Raw genomic sequence first — 6,831 nt, 5'->3', positions numbered from 1 at the left:
GACCAGGATTTTTAATTTTTAATTTAAGAGGAATTAAAACTCGGCTGAAAGCCACACACCATGCAGAAAACAATTTTATGGCTGAAGCTCTAAAGGGAAGAGCTTCTAAATTTCTACTAAAACCTTTACCCTAAAATGAATCACATAACTCTCGGCTGAAGGCCACATACGAAACCCAAATGTGGTGTCACCGCCAGACACCACACTTGCTAGGTGGTAGTTTTAAATCGGCCGCGGTCCATTAGTACATGTCGGACCCGCGTGTCGCCACTGTGTGATCGCAGACCGAGCACCACCACACGGCAGGTCTCGAGATACGGACTAGCACTCGCCCCAGTTGTACGGACGACTTTGCTAGCGACTACACTGACGAAGCCTCGCTCCTTTGCTGAGCAGATAGTTAGAATAGCCTTCAGCTAAGTCCATGGCTACGACCTAGCAAGGCGCCATTAGTAGTTTATTGCATGTATTTATGGAGTCTCACTTGTATCGCCACAATCTCCAGATGAAGTTAAGTATTCCAGAAGCTACGTACTTTTCTTTATAGCATTCATTACATCCTGCTTTAGCTTAGCGCGTGCCTTTCGGCTTCCTCTCATTGTGTCTAGGCTGTCTTGTCTAGACACAACACCAAACAATCTCACGGCTTGAAGCCCAGACAAAGCAATTTTCAATTTTTAATTTAAGATGGAAAACTTGTCTGAAGGCCACATAAAACTAGAAAATGTTTCTTACGGCTGAAGGCCTAGACAAAATTTTTCAACCTTTGATTTGAAAAGGCTGAAACTCGGCTGAAGGCCACATAACAAACAAGAAACAATTTCTTTTTTACAGCTCAAGTCCTCGGAAGAAAAGCCTTGCAATTTTAATAAGCTTAAACTCGGCTGAAAGCCGCACAGAGTACTTAAGACTAAAAATGAAATCACTATGAAAAACACAAGGATCGGCGCTCAGAAGGTTCCAGGGATCGGTATCGGAAGTAACACTAACGCACGTTTAGGTGAGACGGGCATCCAGACATCTCAATCGGAAGGCAACCCAACCGAAAGTCAGCCGACGAACCAACCAACAAGATCAGTTCTGCTCCAGCCGACCAGCAAAACGACAACAAGATGTCAATAGCACAACGTTTTGGATACTGGTGCCCAATCCAGCCAAGTCAGAATAAACGCCAGAAACTACCAACAACATCTCAGCTGTCTAACTACACGCCGTGCTCGGCAGCATCAACACGACGAGGAAAATACACTTACGAAAACTACGTCAACGACCAGGGCGGGTCACCGGAACGTCGCCGGCCGAAGTGGCCGTGCGGTTAAAGGCGCTGCAGTCTGGAACCGCAAGACCGCTACGGTCGCAAGTTCGAATCCTGCCTCGGGCATGGATGTGTGTGATGTCGTTAGGTTAGTTAGGTTTAATTAGTTCTAAGTTCTAGGCGACTCATGACCTCAGCAGTTGAGTCCCATAGTGCTCAGAGCCATTTGAACCATTTTGAACCGGAACGTCAACGGCCACAGCGCAGAAGACACCCCTGGTACACTTCATTAATGAAGGAATGAATTAAGCTAAACACCACTCAGAAGGACGGCTGCAATTCTAAATGGTTCAAATGGCTCCGAGCACTATGGGACTTAACATCTGAGGTCATCAGTCCCCTAGAACGTGGAACTACTTAAACCTAACTAACCTTAGGACATCACACACATCCATGCCCGAGGCAGGATTCGAACCTGCGAAGGGCCAACAACCGCTCGGCCACAGCGGCCGGCTGCTGCAATACTAGCCGACTTCAATGCACACATGTTGTTGCTCACGGGAATATCCCCAAAAGTAAGAACCACGATCAAACGAAGAGATGTGATGGCAGTTGGGGCTCGATAGTAGGTTAAGTGAGCACTCAACTTTAGTGTCCAGGATCGGTGGGCGACGAATCATAACCCTCGCAAGAAGCGCCTCACAACTCCTACCACGCGTGCACGCCGCCAGCGGCTCTGACCTGACAACGTGCCATAGAGACTTCCTCGCTGCTCTGCCCCAACCGACCGACTCCCCAATATCCGAAAATGGCCAAAAGATCTAATACACGTCGGCGATGAGATGACCGACCGAACGACCAACCAACGGTCGTTCCCGCTCCAGTCTCCTTCAGTTGGACAGTACGTGTGTGTCGCCAGCGGTCGGCACGTACTGGCTGTCCGCGCGCAGCGGCGCTCCGTGCCCGACTGCACTGCTGGTCCGTCTCCAACTGACTTCCCTACACACGACGACCCGGAAATGCTATCGTCGCTCCAGAGATGGTATGACAGTGCACTATCGATACGCGCTGCTGCTGTCACTCACGGGCAAGTAAGGCAAGAAGTTAGTGACGACAGTAAATGGAATAAGAAAACGAGGCGGCAGTACCGTAATCGAAGATGACAAACAAAAAATGGGATAAACACGAGCCGTGCACGACTCTCATACCACATGGAAAACAATGACCAGGATAGCAGTTGTTTCTTAATTTTTGTGACAACGATTTTATATTAGTTGGTGTGCCTCATGTATCGTTATATCCAAATGGTTTATAAACGTTAATCTACATTCAGATCCGATGAAGGCATCTTTAGTGTGCTGAAACCGCTTATCCAGTAAACAGTATGTAAGCGATATTGGCTTTTGAATTATTTCTACAACAGAGTGATCGCCCCACTATGCACTATGTGTTCACTGGAAAAAAGCGCAACTGTTTGTGTTATGGTGTTAACGGCAGCCAACGCATGGGACGGTAATACGGTAATCCAGCTGCTGCTAGTTACCGGCCAATGGTGTAGGAGGATACAGAATGGCCGGCCGGAGTGGCAGAGCGGTTCTAGGCGCTACAATCTGGAACCGCGAGCCGCTATGGTCGCAGGTTCGAATCCTGCCTCGGGCAGGTTTCAGTAGTACAAAGTTCTAGGGGACTGATGACCTCAGAAGTTAAGTCCCATAGTGCTCAGAGCCATTTGAACCATTTTTTTTTTTATACAGAATGTTGTAGGGAGTCCGTTTCTTGTTCTCGGTTGGCAGTTGCAGACGTGAAGGGGTTACAATGTATGTGGTCCACAATACAACGATTCTCCCTTGTGGTATTCACGCGTCTTTGACGGAACGCTTGAGCCCGCATCTCGTGGTCGTGCGGTAGAGTTCTCGCTTCCCACGCCCGGGTTCGATTCCCGGCGGGGTCAGGGATTTTCTCTACCTCGTGATGGCTGGGTGTTGTGTGCTGTCCTTAGGTTAGTTAGGTTTAAGTGGTTCTAAGTTCTAGGGGACTGATGACCATAGATGTTAAGTCCCATAGTGCTCAGAGCCATTTGAACCATTTTTTTGACAGAACGCTTGACTTCGAGTATGCCTGCCCTTAACTTCTCATGAATCCAATGTTGGTGATAATTTTGAACACAACCTGTGATGGTCAGTTGTCTCGTTCCTGGTCAGAATCCACATAACTACCGTAGGTTCTTGAGTTGTTGCTTACTGTGTGCTATCTTAGGTATTGTACAAGTGTCGGTGTGGTAACCTTTCAAAATACGATACCTCGTAATGGCCCATAAATCTGGATACAGAACGAGTCGATCCGCCGGTAAAATGGAGATCCACAATTAGGCCCGTTTCAAACTCTGTCATGTGCTGATAAGGCTGTCTCAGATGAGTACACGGCGTCACGATGTCCTTCATAGTGATCACTCAAACATCTGATCCATTTCACGCACCTTATTCCTAACACTTGTACTGCAAAGATTGCGGATAGGGCAAGTGCCATTGATGTGCCGTTTGGACAGAATAAACTGGTAGTCAGAGGCTCGTACTGTTAGCCAATAAACAGATCGTAATAACGTTTAAAACGAGTACTTTTTGTGCGAACATACACATTCTTAAAATAAAACAATGGCTATTGACATTAACAAACTAAAAGTAGGGTATATTAGAATGTCAGTGCTGTTTGTTGCAGTGTGCTAGAGCGAGTCGGTTATGACATGTATTTTGAAAATTTCGCATCCGACACTTTTACAAAACCTGTGGTAACACACGCTAAAGAACAACAGAAGTGCATACACTAGTTATGTGGATTCCGAACAGTAGTGAGACAATTGACTATCACAGATTTTGTTCAAAATGATCACCAACAGCTGCAATATACGCTCCCAGTTTCGTATCGAACGACTGCTGTATATGTGCTAGCATTTCAGCGGAGAAGTCCGAGCTGGATCCAGTAACACGTCGTTGCAGATCATCGGGTGTAGCTTGTATGTCCTTGTAGACAGCGTTTTTCAACTTTCCCCCACAGAAAAATATCTGCAAATTCAAGGAACGGACCGGTCAGTACATGGGTCCTCTACGTCTTATCCAACGATTAGGAAACAATTCGTGAAGACATGCAGTAGTACTTCGTCCACTATGGGCTGGACATCCATCATTTTGGTACCACAGGTTCCTCTCAGTCTGCAGAGGAACGTCTTCTGTCATCTGTGGAAGACGGTCACTTAAGAGACTGCTATACTCGTGTGTTCAGTGCTCCATCTGTGAAATACTGGCGTGTGAGCTGATGCTTCGCTGTCCCGCATCACACGTTTACACTCAGTGGGCGCTGACGTTCCACCTGAACAAGCCAATGGGGATTGTCAGCAGATCAATAGGCGGTTTATCTGGCCGTGATTAGTAAATGTGGCATCATCAATAAACAACATTTGTGGTACATCTAGAGTATCCTTTCGTAATGGCCACGTACAGAAGTTAACACGATTCTCATAATCGTTTCCATGCTTCGCTTGGTAGACTGATAGGGACTGACCTTTTGTCGATGGAGAACGCGTAAGACACGTGCCTGACTGATGTCACTTTCCCGTACGATTATGCAGTAGCTAACGTGCGGATCAACTGCAACAGCAGCAAGAAAGTTAACTTCCCTTTCTTCCGTCGCCACTTGTTTCCTTCGGTTACGTTGTCTAGGTGTTACACTACAAGTTTCACGTACCTGGTTGAAGAGGTCGATAACTAATTGCCGAGATGGTTGACGTCCGTTGGGATATCTTTCCGCATACACCGTACAAGAATGAACTGCATTCATCCTACACTCGCCATGCACCATGAGCATCTCAGCTTTTTCTGCATTGGTTAATCCCATTGTCCACTCACGACCTACTGCTTGAACTATCACATACTAACTGCCTAGCAAGTGGCAATTTTCTCAAGGAACACACAAGCACCCAAGAACATTGTAAGCAAACATAATAACAACATTGGACCTAGCAACTACTTCAACAAGTGCTCGGTATGGAAAATTCTCAAAGTACGGTGTCTCGTAAACGACTCGCAATAGAATCCTGCAACAAACGCCACTGATATTCTAATTTACAGTATTTTTACTTTTTTAATGTCAATAGGCACTGTCCTTTTTAAAAAGTGTATATTTGGTCAAAAAGTACACTTTGTAATTATTGCTACCATCTGTTTATTGGCTAACAAGTGCGCCCCTGACTACAAATCCATTTTGTGAAAGCAGTACGTAAACAGCGCTTTCAGTTTCCACAATGTTTGCGCTGAGAATTTCAGGTGATTCCATTTCTACGAGTTTAGGCTGGCAACAACACGAAACACGAATAAAATTAACGCAGTTTGGTGTCCGTTCCATTTGTTACAGAGAGCTGCAATTCTATTAATTTAAGAATACGTCGATGATCGTACGTGTACGAAGCTAGACTGACATCCGACCATGTATTCCGGGCACGTCACTTTTACTCGTCAGACAATGTACTTACTGTAAGGTCGACAGACAGCAGTTACTGTCCACCATCAAATTGGAATGACCTGTGAAAGATCAAATTTAAAGCTGTAGTTTGTCTAAGACATTGTGATTTGCAGTACAGCAGAAACCAGAATGTGGCAAACAGGCCTTCATGTGGAATAAAAGCAAAATAATAACAAAAATACAGGCAGTCATTTGGAAAGCACCCATCTGTTTTTATGAGATCAAAACCTACCTCCGTGTAACATTCAGTAAAGTGTGGCTTCACCACATGCACACCCGACGATCCGTCACCGTATCCAGATCTTTTAATTGTTTTCCAATTATTTGCCCTGTTTCGACATATTACCACTTTTCTCATTAGGTCTAGTTACTTTTTGTTTACAACGTGAATGTTCTTGTGTGCCTTCTCCAATTCCGTCCCAGTTATGCTACGATGGAAGGTCTTTTCTGGAACATTTCTGCTTTAAACCTTCATTTCAGTCTATCCCACGAACATGACAAAGTTACATTCTGGTAGTTTATAAATGCGTGAAATTTATATGTGATAGCAGTAGGGGAACCACAGCTTGATAAATATTATCGCTGTTACCTATTTTTCATTTATACTAGCAACTAATACTTAGTGCAGTAAACGCTACTGTGACAATCGTTTAATATCCAAGAAAGAAAGAATCTGGCTATAATTTGAGTTGACACTTCGTCTTTCACGCCATTACATCGAACATTTCTCAATAATCAGAAATACCTTGTGTTTAATGCACCTACGTACATCCGTAGATACTCAAATGCGTGCAAATACATGAACAAGAAAGCACCTACTTCTTAAATACATTGACGTTCACAATGAACACATCATCGTCATTTGCACTATACAGCGAAACATGAAGGAAAATTGTATTTTTACCTAGTTCCCTATCTATGTGTTACTAAAACGTTAAGTAGAATGTGGTCGTGCGGTAGCGTTCTCGCTTCCCACGCACGGGTTCCCGGGTTCGATTCCCGGCTGGGTGTTGTGTGCTGTCCTTAGGTTAGTTAGGTTTAAGTAGTTCTAAGTTATAGGGGAC

Source organism: Schistocerca americana, chromosome 3, assembly GCF_021461395.2.
Source record: "Schistocerca americana isolate TAMUIC-IGC-003095 chromosome 3, iqSchAmer2.1, whole genome shotgun sequence".
Lineage (NCBI taxonomy): Eukaryota > Metazoa > Arthropoda > Insecta > Orthoptera > Acrididae > Schistocerca > Schistocerca americana.
The sequence above is the reverse complement of the archived record's forward strand: the minus strand, read 5'-3'. Positions refer to the sequence as shown.